General features: G+C 43.0%; 1 long non-coding RNA gene across 3 annotated transcripts in view; it reads right to left on the bottom strand.

Annotated features, from left to right (window-relative positions):
* Positions 1 to 18196, bottom strand: part of LOC140197993 (uncharacterized) — a 78718-nt gene that overhangs the window by 33096 nt on the left and 27426 nt on the right. For 2 of the 3 annotated variants that reach the window (XR_011886082.1, XR_011886080.1), the window contains exon 3: positions 5392 to 5631. This is a non-coding gene — a long non-coding RNA (uncharacterized lncRNA). Of the gene's footprint in view, positions 1 to 4687; positions 5632 to 18196 lie in introns of those variants that run through there. The other variant, XR_011886079.1, reaches the window with a different exon arrangement.

Below are 18196 nucleotides of genomic sequence, written 5' to 3' on the forward strand. Positions count from 1 at the left end.
CCGATTTGGAAAGGTCGAGTGAGGGCCAGAAGCGGCCCAGAACACACCGCTGCGGCAGAGCCCGAGTCCAAGTGCAGGGGACCACCGGCTACTTGGATGATCTAAGTGGCAAGCTAGATAGATTGAAAAGGCAGGATGTCGAGGGTCAAGCTAGGTCTGCTCCATGATGTCTTACTCTGCTCTCCTCGGCACTGAGGTTGCTCCGGGCTTAGTGTCTGCGAGTTTCACAGCAACTTTCCTCCCTGTGTGATGAACTGAGACTGAGGCTATGGGCCCACTCTGGCTGCTCCAGGCTTCGTGTTTATGGAGTCAATTTCATTCTGAATGCTGATGCTTGCTTTCTTGTTTGCATGATTTGTTTTTTTCTCCCTCTCTGTGTATTGGGCGTTGGTTCTTTCTTTCATAATTGGCTTCTTTCAGGTTTGTTGTTTTGTGGCTGCCTGTAGGCTGGCATATCTCAAATTGTATAATTGATACATACTTTGAGAATAGATATGCTTTGAACTTTGAAAGCACGTAGCACCACGCTGAAGGACAGCTTTTATTCCACTGTTATAAGTCTCTTTAATGGTCCCCTTGTACACTCAGCTGGACTTCTGACCTCACAATCTTCCTTGTGCCTTACCCCTTATCGTCTTCCTACACTGCACTTTCTCTGTAACTGTAACACCATATTCTGCATTCTATGATTGTTTTCCCCTCAGCTCACCGCTGTGATGAAGCTATCTGTATGGATGGCATACGAAACTAAATTTTTCACTGTACCTCAGTACACGTGACATTAATAAAATTACCAATTGCAAGAGGTCTTCAATCTGAAAGGTTAATTTTGTTTCTCTTTCCATAGATGCTGCTTGAACTGCTGAGTGTTGTCAGCGTTTTCTGTTTATATTTGAAATACCCAATTCCTGTCGAATTCCTTGAGACAGTTTGAAAGGAGGCACATGCATACACATGACCGATGGTTATTTTAAGAGCCATAGGCTGAACTGCACTCCCCATTAACATCCATTTCCTGGTTAACTGTAAGTATTAAATTCATTGCTCTGTGTTCAAGAGATGATAATTGGTGCAGGGCTCATTAAATATTTTCCATAAACATGCAGGGTAAGGACCAATGAGAATTTTGTGGAGTTTGTGCTCTCTTTCAGTACTCTCTATATCTGAAAAATAAATTAAGCAATGCTTCTTAGTGGGATGTATTAAATTACAGGTCTGAGTAAATGTCACCGGCCAAAAGCACAAGTTCAGATCCCATAGTGGCGGATAGAGAATTTCAACCAGTAGTTAAATGCTGAATTTAACTGCTGGTTTACTCTAAGAACTCATTTGGTTCACTAATGCCTGAAGGTTATTCGTACCCAGACTGGCCTGAATAACTCAGACCCACATTGCTTCTTAACTGCGTTCTGAAATAGCCATGCGAACCATTCAGTTCAAGAGGCAATTAGAGATGGGCAATAAATTGACTTGACATTCCCAGCACAAAATCTAACACATGTTGTTTGCTCTCTGCTCTGCTCTGCATTTATTTGCTAGCAAGCTCCAATTGCTCTATGCGGTGTCATTGACATCAAAGAAATAATCACTTTTTGTATCCAATCTCGTTTGTTAAATGACTTTCCAGCACATACAATGAATAATGCTGCCTAAACCACGGGGATGTGTGCCATTGCATTCTTTACAGGAAGATCTGGGAAATTAGGCTTGACATTCTAAACAAGTTTCATTACCTTCCAGCAGGCTGTGGAGCCTGCCTGAGTATTTTTGCAGTTTAGAGCTCCTCTCCGACATGTATCACTAGGAAGCTGGTGTTATATGTCTCCTCAGAGCACCATGGGGTGCATTTAACGAGTGCTCCTGGCACCAAGCCTTGTTTGATGAGAGGGCAGATTGGACAAATAAGCATGAGGTCAAGGGTCAACAACTTTAACTCAATATAAAAGTGGTTTAAGAGAGACATTGACAGGCGCCTGGAAAGAGACAGTCTGCTCTCACATGGCTGATGAAGGAAGTTTTGCTTAAAGAGTTACTGTGGGAATTTAAATAATTCAAATAGGCACCAGCTTTGTAAAGACATTTATGGCAATTATTTTTTGTTGACAGATAAAAAGATGCAAATTTCTTAATGAAACACCTGGAGAAGCATTGAATCACAAAGGAGGAGAATAGTAGATGCCTGGAAAATTATTACAAACAGCAAAGATGGGAAGACATGGTGATTAAGATTTAGTGAAAGAAAGTGTAAGAGGATACCTGTTGGAAGGGAAAAATGAAGAGCAGCAATATTAGCTGGTACTGTTTTAAACAGGGTGTGGGAATAGACAGGTTTAAGGACTGCTTTGACAGTCTTTGAATATGGCATATTACGTGGCATTTTATTTCATAAATCAAGACAGAGTAGGAAATTAAGGAACATGCTGAACTTCATAAAGATGAATTTTTTTAGTTTATTTTAAGATGGTGCTGCTGAAGGTGAACAACAGCTTACTAGTAGTTTGAAAGGAAAGAAATTTGACTGAAAACATTATTAATAACACTGTTACTGAAGTAAATTGTGGTAAACTATCACCGCAAACAATGAAAAGGTGAGTGAATTCAAGGGATGAGCTGTACTGGTGCGTTGTAAAATCAACGGAGATGGAGGTGGAGTGAATGATTTGGAGAGGAGGAGTTGAGGCAGAGGAGTTTCAATGCTTGTCCAACTAATCCGGGTGTGAAGCTGGATCGTTCAAATGATGAGCCGATTTGGAGAGGTCGAGAATGGCTTCAAGCTGAGTGGCAAGGTCTAGGCCCAGAGTGTTTTGCTGCAGAGCGCCTGGGTCCTAATGCGAGGCACTAATGTGAGATGCTGTTCAGACAATTTAAACACCGGCCCAGATAGAGCAGAAAGGCAAGGGTCAGGCCAATTTTGCACAGAGGCTATGAGACTACCCTGGCTCCTGGGCTTTGTGTCTGTGAGCTTTGCAGCGATTGGCCCTGCTAATATGATGAACTGAGACCGGGGGTTTGGGCCTACTCCAGGCTGCTCCAGGAATTCGGATCTAAGGTTTCAATTTGGTTCCGAATGCTATTATTTGCATGATTTGTGTTTTTTTCCTCTGCACATTGGGTGTTGGTGTATATTTTTTAAAATTGGGTTCTTTCAGGTTTCTTGCTTTGTGGCTGCCTGTAAGCAGACAAATTTCAATGTTGTATAGTTTATTAAATATGCTTTGAACAAAATGGGTGCCATATTCTCGGAAGGAAATGAGTGCTTAAGGCAGGGTGAAGAGGAGATTTATTGAAACAGTACCAAGGAAGTCTGACTTCAGTTATGTAGATAATCTGAAGAAGATAGAATTAATCTTCTTGGCACAGAGATAATTAAGTAACAATTCACTACAGGTTTTCAAAACTATGAAGGGTATTTGGCGCATTATGAGATAACAAAGTCAATTATAGCAACTTCTCTTCATCTTTGTGCCTCTGATTTTATTCTCTGTCCTTTCTCCGCTGTGATTGTTTACAGCCTCCCTTGTCAAACTCTGAATTCATTGTAATGGGTAAGTATACGTCAGCTGCGACATCTCTCGCAGGATCTTGCAAACTTTGAACCTGCTCCATTTTGCAACAGAGTCATAGAACAGAGAAGACAAAACACAGAACACTACAGTACTGGACAGGCCACTCAGACCATGATGTTGTGCTGATCTTGATGCCAATTTATAGTAAATGTCCTCCCCCTTTGTAGCAAAACCTCGGGGGGGGGGTAGAAGGTGGCGGCGCGATGGCAGCGCGTGCGGCCACTTCGGTGATGAATATCTGTTATCTGTCAAGTCGGGGACCGTGCACAATTCTGATTTGATGGAGACAGACATGAGTGCACAGAGGAACATCTGGAAAACTTCTGAAATGCCCGCTTCGCTGCCGCGGCTACTGTGTGTTTCAGCAGCTGGGGAGAGGTCGAAGGCTGTTTCAATGTATATGTGACAAATGAAACTAATCCTTGATTACCTCAGCACTACAAAGGGATGTGTCTGACCACTGTCTGCAGATGAGGGCTCCCACATATTCTCCCTGTGCCCACACATCAGCTGAGACACACAGGAGCTTCTGATGACCACACAGGGAGGCAGCACTCCCCACTGTGACCATCAGGATGGTCCTACGATTCATTTTCATGTTTGTTTACCACCTTACATCAGTTTGACACATTGCTTCCTTCAACAGACCTAAGGGTGTGCCGGAGGCAGCCCGCAAGAGTCGCCATACATTCCAGTGCCAACAGAGCATACGCACAATGCTCGGCAGATCAGGCGCTCAGGAGGCTGTATCGGAGAGGCTGGTCGGAAGCTCGAAGCTCGAAGTTTTCGGACGGATGGACTCAGTGTCGACTGTGGTTGGCTGCTTCCAAGGTAACGGCAAGTTGATGGTGCCTGAAGGTTTATGGCAGGGAGTTTCTCCCTTTTGCTGCCGCTATCAGGGACTCGGGAGTCGATCGGCTCGGGACTTCGAGACTTTTTTTTACTGTGCCCATGGTCTGTTCTTCATCAAATTATGGTATTGCTTTGCACTGCTGTAACTATATGTTATAATTATGTGGTTCTGTCAGTGCTAATCTTTGGTCCGTCCTGTTTTCTGTGATATCACTCCGGAGAAACATTGTATCATTTCTTAATGTATGTATGCATTTCTAAATGACAATGAAAGAGGACTGAGTGTTCTCATAATCTAAATCTAAATTATATCCTCTATTCCCTTCATATCTGTATGTCTATCTAAAGGTTCCTTAAGCTCCACCAAACTGCCTGCTTCCACTACTACCCCTGGTAACCTCTTCCAGGCACCTCCCTCCATTAAAGCATCTAGCTCTGTCTCTGCTATATTCAGCTGATCAGTAAATGAAAACAATAAAAACTTAGTAGACACTGAGCTCTTCCACTGTTTCATCTTCTGCAGGAGTATCATTTGTACCAAATGCATTGAAATTGCCTGTGGGTTCCTATAATGGCACAGTCGATATCCTTAAACTGTCGTGAACCACAGTCTCACACAGTTCAAGCAGATCATGGGCTTTTCCTGTGGACTGCTTGCTATCAATGACTGCAAATATTTCTATTGCTCCGAAAACACTAAATCACTGTCAAAATGTCAGCCTACTAGCCCAACCTAATGCAGGTTTGTTCCATAACCATGTGGGGCCTCCACAGATAATTCACTCATGGAGACCACAGCCAAGATAATGCAAAGCTTCTCCTGTTGCCCCATAGAGAAATCATCATGTTCCCACCCATTTCAGCAGATGGCCGCTGGAACATTGTTTCAAAGAATTCTCCTAACCTGGACAAAATAATAGTGCTGGTAGCTGAGCTGTTGCCTCAGAGATCGGCTGACATGAGTGTTACTGACCTCTGATATTGTCAGCATAGTGTTTTCAGATTCTCCCTGTGAACACACTGTATTCCTCTGGGTGCTCCAGTTTCCTCCCACTTTGTAAAGCCATTTTGTTTGGTTAAAAGGTTTCAAAATCTGGGCTTCTGTACTTCCTTCTGCAACTGGATCTTTGACTTCATTGAAGGTTCAATGGTTTATTTTATTACCAAAGTATGTATGCAGAATACAGCTCTGAGATTCATCTTCTCCAGATAGCTATAAAATATAGAAAAATGATGAAAGTCATTGAGGGCCCCCTCCCACATGAAAAAGAAAACGAAACAAAACTTGCGAACCCCAAACCCCCAATCGCTCCCTCGCACAAAAACTGACCAGATTGCCCACCCGGATATGCCAGCTAAAACATAAAAACTCCTAACCCCTAAGCTCCTCCCAGGCCAAAATACAACACAATGACATCAAACACCCAACTCTTCCCTCATCCAAAAATGTAATATATTGTCCACCCACCAATCGGCAACAAGAAAGAAAACACAGAAAAAATGAGGATCAATATAAACTACAGTCCACATGTATCACATTTGTCTCGGAATTTCCAAAGCATCCTCTACCAGCATCGAGGAGAGCCAACAGCTCAAACTCATTCCTGCTGGTGGGGCCTTCATCCGTGAAGATGCAACCTCCTACAGTCAGTGCGGATTAGAAGTAACATCTCCTCTTCCATGGCAATCAATTCAGCGCACCTAAAGGATGCTTGCTTAGCCCAATGTTCTATTCTCTCTACACTCATGACTGTGTGGCAAGGCACATCTCAAATACCATCCATAAATTCACCAATAGATTGTATTTGATCAATTCACAGATGACACAGCTGTTGTTGGCAGAATATCAGATGGCGCAATGAGATGGTGTACAGGACTGAGATAGACTGGCTGATTGAGTGGAGTCACAACACCAAATTTGCCTTGACCAAGAAGGGACACCATCAGCTCTGCTTTGTTAGGAGTTTGAGGAGATTTGTTATGTCACCAAAGACTCTAGCAAATTTCTTGTGGTGTACCATGGAAAGCATTCTGAGTCGTTGCATCTTCCTCTGGTATGGAGGCTCCTCTGCACAGGATTGAGGAAAGCTGCAGAGGTTTGGAGAATTAGCCAGATTCATCATAGGCACTAGTCTCACTACTATCAAGGACATCTTTAAAAGGATACCCCTCAATAAAGCAGCATCCATCAATGGGACCCTCACTGTCCAGTACAAGTTCTCTTCTCATTACTGCCATCAGGGAGGAGATACAGGAGCCTGAAGATACACACTGAACATTTAAGGAGCAGCTTCTTCCCTCCTCGATCAGATATCTGAATGGTCCATGACTCCATGAACAGTACTTCTCTATTTTGCTCTTAGTTTTGCTTTACTTATTGTAATTTATAGCAGTATTTTATGCATTGCACTGTACTGGTGCTGCAAAACAAACAAATGTCATGACATATTTCAGTGATAATAGACCGGATTCTGATTCTGATAATAGGCCACTATAAGTTGTCCATGTGTTGAATTCTGGGAGGAGTTGTTGGGACGGTGGGGAGAATAGGATGAAAGAAAAATATGTGGAGAAATAGGATTGCTATGTGTGCTGACACACACTTGATGGACTGAAATGGTTTCTATCTATGTGATACGGAAATATGAAGTTCCCTAGGCGAACCTTTTTGAGAGCAAGTTCCCAAATAGTCAATAAACCTCTAAAATGTTCTCTAACAGGCCATGGTAATTCTAAACAGAGATTAGCTTTGATTAATGGATAACTAACAATAATTATGGACTTTTTAACGGAAAAGGATGCATCCTGTTTTATTTACATGCATTCATTGTTTACTATTAATAACTGATAGCAGACGATTGAAATAAATAAATTAGAAAACCTGTTGAAAAGTATTAATATTAATGTTGTTGTTGTGTGAACAAGGTCACCAGAGAGACGTGGCCAGTAGATATGAAGTAGTCTCTTTATTGGACAAAATGAGAAACTGCTGGCATCATATTGAGACCTTTTCGGAGGAAAAGGCCTGCTCGACCCAACATTACATGACATTTTATATGCTAAAGATCAAATGACAATTCTGAATTAACAATGAACCTACAATGCTTGCCTTTGAATTGCATATAACTTTCACACCTCCTTCTTCGCACCCCCACTACAGACACCAAAATGAATTTTAAATCAGAATTTAACTGTGGTTCATAGCTTTTAGGAACCCATTGTCCAGAGTCGCATTTAAACTTACCTCACAGTCCATATTCATATCTGAAGATTGGTGGTTGAAGTTAATTGCTGAAGTTAATGTTTTGCTATACAACCTAAGTCCAGAATATGCTATAACAAATCTTTTAAAAAGACAATTGAAAAATTACATCATTTCAAAATAGCATTGTCATTGTAACCATTGACTGTCCAAATACTGATGTGTACAGCAGGTCTGTGAGGATTTCAAAATGTATTATCCAACGTCATTTGTTCTCACAACTGTCTAGCTGTCACCAAGCAGTGAAAACACTTCCTGTGATATCATCTCACTGCTCTTGGATTGTAAAAAAATATTCACTACTTCATTTGGCAGTAGAGACAATCATTATGTACCTTTTTATTATGGGTAGATTTTAAAAGATCGACGGAGAACACTGCATGCAGCTTTCTAACAAAACTTTTGTGCATGACACATCAAAGTTGCTGGTGAACGCAGCAGGCCAGGCAGCATCTCTAGGAAGAGGTACAGTCGACGTTTCAGGCCGAGACCCTTCGTCAGGACTAACTGAAGGAAGAGTGAGTAAGAGATTTGAAAGTGGGAGGGGGAAGGGGAGATCCAAAATGATAGGAGAAGACAGGAGGGGGAAGGATGGAGCCAAGAGCTGGACAGGTGATTGGCAAAAGGGATATGAGAGGATCATGGGACAGGAGGTCCGGGAAGAAAGACGGTGGGGGGGAACCCAGAGGATGGGCAAGGGGTATATTCAGAGGGACAGAGGGAGAAAAAGGAGAGTGAGAGAAAGAATGTGTGTATAAAAATAAATAACGGATGTGGTACGAGGGGGAGGTGGGGCATTAGCGGAAGTTAGAGAAGTCGACGTTCATGCCATCAGGTTGGAGGCTACCCAGACGGAATATAAGGTGTTGTTCCTCCAACCTGAGTGTGGCTTCATCTTTACAGTAGAGGAGGCCGTGGATAGACATGTCAGAATGGAAATGGGATGTGGAATTAAAATGTGTGGCCACTGGGAGATCCTGCTTTCTCTGGCGGACAGAGCGTAGGTGTTCAGCAAAGCGGTCTCCAAGCGGTTTTGCGCATGACATAGGTTTTCCACTCTGCTCTAGGTGATGAGTGGTGAATTCTTTGTTGATATTGATAGCTTGGATTTGTGCCCCACATTAGATTAGATTAGATTCGATTATGAAGACACTCAGTCCTCGTTTTATTGTCATTTAGAAATGCATGCATTAAAAAATGATACAATGTTCCTCCAGTATGATATCACAGAAACACAAGACAGACCAAGACTAAAACTGACAAAAACTACATAATTATAACATATAGTTACAACAGTGCAAAGCAATACCATAATTTGATAAGAGCAGACCATGGGCACAGTAAAAAAAAGTCTCAAAGTCCCGATAGCCCAACATCTCACGCAGACGGTAGAAGGGAGAAAACTCTCCCTGCCATGAGCTTCCGGCAAACTTGTCGATGCAGCATCCTGGAAGCACCCAACCACAGTCTGACTCTGAGTCCATCCGAAAACTTCGAGCCTCCGACCAGCTCTCCGACACCGAGCACCATCTCTGCCGAGCGCTTTGACCTCAGCCCCAGCTGCCACGCAACAGGCAAAGCCAAGGATTCGAGGCCTTCCCCTCTGGAGATTTCGGATCATACAGTAGCGATGGCAGCGAAACAGGCATTTCAGAAGTTTCACCAGATGTTCCTCCATGCTCTCATGTCTGCCTCCATCAAATCAGAATTGTGCACGGCATCCTACTTGACATATTACAGATATCATTCACCGGAGAGGCCGCGCGCGCTGCGTCCCGCCGCCATCTTCTCCTCCCGCCATCTATCTTAATCAGCAAACCCTTGCTCATAAAGATAGCCACCTATTTTGCTGTGTTGTTAGCTCAGATTATTCCTTCTTTTGTTACCCCTAATAGAGCTATGGTAGCCATCAATGTCTGGATTTCCATGGCTACTTGATTTTGGGCTTATTTTTCCATTTAAACCTCAAACTCCAGTCCCTATTCATTTTATCCACCATCAAAAAAGGCCTCATAGCTCTCCACTTTGTTATAGACAACAGATCTAACCACCTCCACCACCACCCTCCTCCATCTGATGAAACAGGTTCTCACACTCAACAATTTCTCTTTCAGCTCCTCATACTTTCTCCAAACCCAAAGTGCAGCCATGAGCACCTGCATGGGCCCTAGCTATGCCTGCATTTTGTTGGCTACATGGAAGAGCCCATGTTCCAAGCCTTCAGTGGTAACACTCCCCGACTCTTTTGTGCTACATTGATGACTGCATTGGTGTTGCTTCATGCTTCCATGCTGAGCTTATCAACATCATCAAATTTGCCTTCAACCTTCATCCTGCCCTCAAATTCACTCGGTCTATTTCTGACACCTTACTCTCCTTTCTCATTCTCTCTGCCTCCATCTCTGGAGACAGACTGTCTACTGATATCTTTTATAAATTTACTGACTCTCAGAGTTATCTTGATTAGACTTCTTCCCTTTCTGTCATTGATAAATATCCCATTCCCTTTTCTTAGTTCCTCTATCTTTGCTGCATCTGTTCCAAGAATGAGGCTTTCCTTTCCAGAACATCAGAGTTGTTTTCCTTTCTCCGTGTTTCCCTTCCTCCACCATTAAAACATCCCTCACCCACATCTCCTACTTTTACATCTGTGCTCACCCCATCTTCCTGCTGCCTTAACAGGATAGGGTCCTTACCCACCACCCCATGAAACTCCATTTCCAGCTCACCCTTCTCTTCAACTTCCACCATCTCCAATGGGATCCTACCATCAAACATACAAACATATCCTTACCTCCCCCACTCTCCGCTTTCTGCAGGGATTGCTCTCTCTATGATTCTCTTGTCTATTTGTCCCTCCTCACCCATCTTCCTCTAGGCACCTATCCCTGCAAGTGGAAGAAGTGCTACACCTGCCCATTCACCTCCGCCTTCAACTCCATTCAGGGCTTCAAACCATCCTTCCGGATGAGGCAACCCTTCACTTGCAAGTCTGTTGGGGTTCCCTACTTTATCCTGTGCTCCCAGCATGGCCTCCTCGATATTGGTGAGCCTCAGCATAGATTAGGGGACCGCCTTGTGAAACAGCTTCGCTCTGCCCGCAAGATGCGGGATTTCCCGGTGGCCAACCATTCTAATTCCAGTCCCCAATCCCATACTGACTGTTAGTGCATGACCTCTTCTTGCATCGTGATGAGGCCACTATCAGGTAAGAGGAGTAACACCTCATATCCCATCTCGGTAGCCTCCAACCAGATGGCATGAACATCGATTTCTCTATCTTCCCCCCTCCCCATTCTCTCTTCTCCTATTTCCCATTCTGGGCCCCCTCTTACCTCTTCTCCTTACCTGCCAACCACATCCCTCTGGTGCCCCACCTTCTTCCCTTTTCTCCATGGTCTACTTTACTCTCCTTCTTTTTCGGCCCTTTATCTTTTCTACCTCTCACCTCCCAACTACTTACATAATCCTCCCACCTCCATCCACCTGCCTTCCCCCTCACCTGGCCTTACCTATCAATTTCTAGCTTGTTGTTCTGTAACTCCCAAGCCCACCTTCTTATTCTGGCTTCTTCCCCCTTCTTTTCTAATGCAGGGCCTTTGCTCAAAACATTGGACTCTTTATTCCTTTTTCACTGATGCTGCCTGACCTGTTAAGTTCCTCCAACATTTTATGTGTGTTATTCTGGATTTCCAGCATCTGCAGAATCTCTTGTACTTATAAGTTTATAGCATGATAAGCTGAATATTCTCCCTTTATCCATAGTTTTTGCAACTACTTTCCAGTTCAATTTGTATTAACTTCACCCATGACTGAAGAGGGAAAGTTGTGCATGTTGTAATGTGAAGAAAGTCCTCAGAGAGATGCGGCTGGTAGATATAACAACAGTCTTCAATTCGACAAAATGAGACACTTTCTGCAAGAAGAGGCCTGTTCGATCCAATATTACATGACATTCTATATGCTAAAGGTCAAAGGACAATTCTATATTTACAATGTATCTACAATGCTTCCTTTGAATTACATGTAATTTTCACACCTCCTTCACACCCACACACCAGACACCCAAAATGAATGTTACTCAGCGTTATCTATTTTTTTTCAATTACTTGCTGTCTGCAGCTGCAGGAAACTATTGTCCAGGGCTACATTTTAAATTTAATCTAAAATCCGCATTCAGGTCTAAAGACTGGTGCTGAGGTTAATTGCTGAAGTTAATATTTGCTATGTACTGGATTACCGTGTAATCCAGAATACACCCTAAAAATGTGAAGCAAGTTATAATCCTGCTTAATGCTGGATTTTATTTGGTCACTCATAATTTATAATCAAATTTATTATTCTCTTGTATCATTCTCTTTCTTGTAGCAAATTCCCATGCTCAAGACCATCTTGTTTTTGAATTACTCCAAAGCATTCAGAGCATTGAGCAGGAAGTCTCTACAAAGGGCAGTCAAAACCGGCACCAGCCTACCCGCCAACAAAATAGGTGCCGGAAGGGGGTCAATAGCATGATGAAGGATCCTACCCACCCTGCTCAGGGACTCTTTTTCCCACTCCAGGCTATTCAGCATTCATCCAGCACCACCAGACCCAAAAACAGATACTTTTTCCAAGCAGTAAGGCTGAATAACACCTCCACCTACTAACCCACACCTCCACACACCTTTATCACCACTGCTTTATCATTTCCTCTCAGTCACCTTATGTACAGACACTCCTGTGCCTGGCGTCACTTTATGGAGATAAGCTATCCTATGTATGTATTTTAAACGCAAGAAAGTCTGCAGGTGCTGAAAATTCAAAGCAACACACACAAGATACTGGAGAAAATCAGCAGGTCAATCAGCATCTATGGAAATAAAGAGTTGACATTGCGAGGCGAGTCCTGAGGAAGGGTCTCAGCCCAAAGCGTCCATAGCTTGTTCATTTCCATCGATGCTACCTGTCCTGCTGAGTTCCTCCAGTATTTTGTGAGTGTTGTTATGTATATATTATGTTATTATTATTATTATTATTATTATTATGTTCTTTATCTTATTGTGCTTTTTCTGTGCTGCATCAGATCCAGAGTAACAATCATTTTATTCTCCTTTCCACTTGTGTACTGGAAATGACATTAAACAATCTTGAATCGTGAATCTTGATCATACTTATCACAACTATCTAATCAGAAAAGTTAAACTTCCACATGTTAGTATATTCATTCAAAGAATGGCTTGTATTTATTCAATAAATTTAATGTTGGGGGTACAGCAATTCAGATGCTAGAGAATTTGTACTTGGCAGTAAATAATCTTATAAGATTAAGTGAACATTTTTGTGTTCATTTGGAAAGAAATAATGAATGGCAAATTAAATAACTGAATAGAATTATATTAGTTAGAGAAAATGCTTCTAGGCCTTCTTGTTGCTTCCATCACAATTGCTTCATATCAGTAACAGGATTCGCTTCAGCAAAGTGTCCTGAAACTGTTCATTCTCCCCTTGATCACTTATTATTTTATTCCAAGTCCCAGCAGGCGAAAAACAGTCAAAGTCAAAGCCAACAAACACAGCCTTCTTTCAGAAGTAGCTTCTTTCCAGGCTATGCTTTCAGCAAGCTGAAAAGCAGTTGAAATTAGGCTCCCTCTTCACTCTCATGTTGCATAATAAAAAGGCCAACTGTACGCTTTCAGCCAGCTCCTGACTACAGACAATGGCAAAAGCAGTGCAAGACTAATAACAGGATTTAAACTAAATCCAGCACAGGAAGTGAACAGTTGTACTGGCAAGTAATTAACCAGTGAACATTTTACGGCGACATTACGGCGCGTTCTGTGCTTTATTGCCTCGGGCAATTGTTATCATGAAAGTGATACAGATCTTCATGGTTCTAAAAAAAATTCAAAATAAATAAAGGCCTCCTTTTTGTTGGGGGTGGGGTGAAGTGCTGGGGGGATGGGGATGGAGTTGGTGGTTTTCAGGGAATGCTGCCCAGAGTTTGTGTTCTAATCCAGATGCACCAGGGATTATGTAGTTTGATGTAAAGGATTGGTGAAAGAACTTCCTTCCTTTCTACTTTAAGTTAGTCAGTCTTCAAAGTGAGGTGGATTGTGGTTATTTAACACAACGGAGTGGTTCAAAGTGACACTTTGATCTTGAACTACTGCCAAATTCCCAAAGTTTAAAGCCCCCCTGCATAGTGTAGAAGCCGGGTATTCACAGCCCATGCTAATTTATAGTGGTATGTCAAAATGAATTCCATAGCACAGGAAAGTGGGAGGGGGAAAAGGATAACAGAATTTCTCTTTGAGTGCACAAGAAAACACCAGTAATAGCACCTTAATCAGTGGCAAATGTATGCAAAGGGATTCCTTTATCAAGCAGTTCAGTATTTTGCAAAATACTTAATTAGCAACATTACTTACCTCTTCAGTCATTTGTTTTGTGCTCTTTTGACTTAACCTACATTCTTCAAACATTTTTCAAAAAATTAGTGTTTGATAACTAACTGACAAATGCACTTAAGCTCTGTAAATTTTTATGCCTCCCCAGAAACAGGGAGAGGGAGAGGGAGAGGGGGAGGGAGTGGGGGAGGGAGAGGGAGAGGAAGAGGGAGACGGAAAGGGAGAGGCAGAGGAAAAGGAAAGGAAAAGGTGTAGATGGAAAGAGAGAGAGAGTTGGAGGGGGAGAGAGAGAGGGAGAGGAAAAGAGAGAGGGAAAGGAGGAGTGAGAGAAAGTGGGAGGGGAGAGTGAGAGGAAAAAGGAGAGGGAGAAGGAAAGGAAGTGAATGGGAGGAGAGGGAGAGAGAGGGAAAGGGACAGAGAAGAGGAGAGGGAGAGGGCCTGTCCTGGGGTTTGTTCTGCTGTCGTTGCTTTGTGACTCAGTGTGTTCTGTGTTGTTCTGCCGAGCATGATATTTTGGCACCAGAATGTGTGGCGACACTTGCAGGCATCCCCCAGTATATCCTTGGGTGTGTTGGTTGTTAACATAATCAACAGAGTTCACTGCATGCTTCGAAGTACTTGTGATAAATAAATCTGAATCTGAGAGCGTGAGGGATTCATGCATGGCAAACATCTGAACAGGTGTGAATGCTGGGTAAGAAGCTCTGGATGACATAACAAGGATTTACTTGGAGCTGGTGTCTTCAAGAACAAAAAAATGTTTTTTTTATGTCTTCAAGAATCAGCATTCTATTATTTTGGGCCTGTTCTGGGTGTACTCTTTCCTAGTTTATTGAATCCACTTAGTTTATTGAATTGCCTTTATCTGATCAGGTAACTGCATTGCCACAAATTTTATGAAACTATTGCTTGAGCAACACACACAAAATGCTGGAGGAACTCAGCAGGCCAGGCAGCATCAATGGAAAAGAATACAATTGACATTTTGGGCCGAAAACCCTTTGGCAGGACTGCAAAAGAAAAGGCTGAGGAGTAGATTTAAAAGGTGGGGGGAGGGGAGAGAGAACCACCAGGTGACAGGTGAAACCTGGAGTGGGAGGGCTGAAGTAAAGAGCTGGGAACTTGATTGGTGAAAGAGATTGAAGGCCATGGAAGAAAGAAAAAGAGGGAAGGAGAACCCGAAAGAAGCGATGGGCAGGCAAGGAGATGAGGTGAGAGAGGGAAAAGGGCATAGGAAATGGAGAGGGGGTGGGGTGTTGGGGTGCATTACTGGAAGTTTGAGAAATTGATGTTCATGCCTTCAGGTTGGAGGAGGCCATGGATGGACATGTTGGAATGGGAATGTAAAGTGGAATTAAAATTGGTTTCCACTGGGATGAATGGGAAAGGGAGTTGCATAGGGAGCGATCCCTGTGGAAAGCAGAATGTGGGAGTGGAGGGAAAGATGTGCTTGGTGGTGGGATACCATTGGAGGTGGCAGAAGTTTCGGAGACTTATGCGCTGGACGCGGAGGCTGGTGGGGTGGCAGATGAGGCCAAGGGGAACCCTATCCCTGGTAGGGAGGTGGGAGACTGAGCAAGCCAGCTGATGGCAAACAGATTGTTGATAAGGAAACACCGATCTCTTTCAAGAATTCTGCATTTTAGCTAGGGCAAGATATAGCACCATGACAGCATACTGAATCCATAATAAATATCAATACCTCCAACAAAATCAAGGATGATAGTCCTTGTTAGCAGCGACATTACAGAAGCTTCTATGTCACTGCAGTTAGCGGTACAGGAACTGTCAGCTTTAGTCTGGGACAGGCTTTCATCTGTAGAGTGATCCGGAAACAAACACCCTCTTCTCTCACATAGGTATTCCCTGAACCTCAAATGAAAGTGAGGGTCAACTTCAGCATCAGCTTTCAGCGAACAATTATACTTTGCACTTACATAGCATCCCAACACAACCAAAAGTGACAAGGCATATTTCAGCGATAGGCTCAAACAAAATTCTGGTGTCATCTGTAAGGAGTCTGTACGTCCTCTCTGTGGAATGCATGGGTTTTCCCTGGGGGCTCCGGTTTCCGTCCACAGTCCAAAGACATACTTGGTAGGTTAATTGGCCATTGTAATTTGTCCCGTGATTAGACGAGAGTTAAATCAGAGCTGTCAGGGTTGATAAGACTGTTGCTGGGGGTTCTGGAAGAGCCAGAAAGGCCTAGACCATGCTGTATGGCCAAATAAATCAAGTCACAATATTGGGAGAAACATTTGAGGACAAGACAAATCTAGACAGGATCATAAATTGCCAAGGCATAGAAAGCTATGGACTTAATGCAGGATTATTGTAGCTGGGTAGGGCAGGAACATAGAAATCTACAACACATTACAGGCATTACAGGAAGGAGGAGCTGAGTGGACCAAAGAGCAATTTGCACCACCTACTCTATTGACAATTAATGACAGGAGGCCTTAAGAAGCAACTCCTCTGAGGCAAGGAAGTCAGAGAGATGATGAGCAATTCAAACAAAATGCTGGAGGAGATCAGCACGTCAGACAGCATCTATGGAGGGAAATAAGTAATCAATGTTTCAGGCTGAGACCTTTCATCAGGACCCAAAATGTCAGCTGTTCATTTCCTCCATAGATGCTGAGCTCCTCCTACATCTAGTGTGTGTGGTGCTCAAGATTTCCAGCAGCTACAAAATCTCTTTGTGTTTCAGAGGGTTGGTGAGGTTCCGAACGCTTATGTCCTTGATATCTAAAGCAAAATCAATAGCTATTGACCCAGGTAGTTCAGTAGGGTGAAGTGTGTCAGTTCACAGAGCAAATGGTTGCTAAATGTTAGAAAGATTGGGAGGGGTAAACCCTAAAGTTGGTGACCGTATGAGGTAAAGAATATTAAAGCTAGAACAGGCAACTAACTGGTTTTGAGGCAAAGGAGTGATCAAGGGTTTGGTAGTGCTAGCAGAGTTTTGAATGCAGATGTCTGTGGGAGATCAATCACCAGAGGACTGGGTGGTATTGACTTTCATACTTTCAGAGTTTGCTAAGGTCTAGACCATTAAACAATTATTGATGCTGAGTGGAAGGGACTGGGAGCTGAGAAGGATTCTGACACCTAGAGCCAACTTGCATGGAGCCCCTATTTCACAGCACAACAGCTTCTGCCAGTACTCAAGTGATACATCGGGTACGTCATTGGGTTTCCTAGAATCAAGATTCACATATGCATCAGCATTGCCTCTACACAAAACAGCTGCCTCAGGGAAAGAGCCAGCAATGTTTTGTAATGCAGAAGCAAGTAAAATTTTTCCCTCACACCCCCCACCACCACTTCTATGTCGCACTCTGACCTCTTACCTCTTCTTACCTGCCTATCAACACCCCCTGGGTCCCCTCTTGCTTCTCTTTCTCCTATGGTCCACACTCCTCGCCTATCAGATTTCTTCTTCTCGTTTCTCCAGCCCTTCATCTTTCCAACAAACCTGGCTTCACCTATCACCTCTCAGCCAGCCTCCTTCCCCTCCCCCTACCTTTTTATTCCGGCGTCTTCCCCTTCTTTCCAGTCCTGAAGAAGGGTCTTGACCCCAAAACAGTGACTGTACTTTTTTCCATAGACGCTGCCTGGTCTGCTGAGTTCCTCCAACATTTTGTATGTGTTTGTTTGGATTTCCAGCATCTGCAGAGTTTCTCCTGTTTATGATAACTCCCTCCTCTGATGGTGAACTTCAAGCTGCACATGGGAGACACTTCAGAAAAAGACAAAGAAGAGCACATTTCGCAAATAGTAGGATGGTTTTAATGTGATTTTGCTTTAATAGAATAAAAGGTGATTTTGTTATTTTTTTTGCCATAATTAATAGAGATTTTAGTTCTACATTAAAGAGCCTACTACTTTGTAAATGTGTTCATTCAAATGTAAAAGGATCTTTCTGATGTGAAATGATGTGATGCATAAGTATTAAATTGATCTATTTATTACATTTGTAGAACAAATCAGAGTGCAGCTCTAGTAGGGCGCAGCATGGTGGTGTAGTGGTTAACACCGCTCTTTAAAGTACCAGCAGCCTAGGGTTCATTTCCCACCATTTCCTGTAAGGAGTTTGTACGTTCTCCCCGTGACTTCATGGGTTTCCT

The sequence above is a fragment of the Mobula birostris genome, chromosome 5 (genome assembly GCF_030028105.1).
Source record: "Mobula birostris isolate sMobBir1 chromosome 5, sMobBir1.hap1, whole genome shotgun sequence".
Classification (NCBI taxonomy): domain Eukaryota; kingdom Metazoa; phylum Chordata; class Chondrichthyes; order Myliobatiformes; family Myliobatidae; genus Mobula; species Mobula birostris.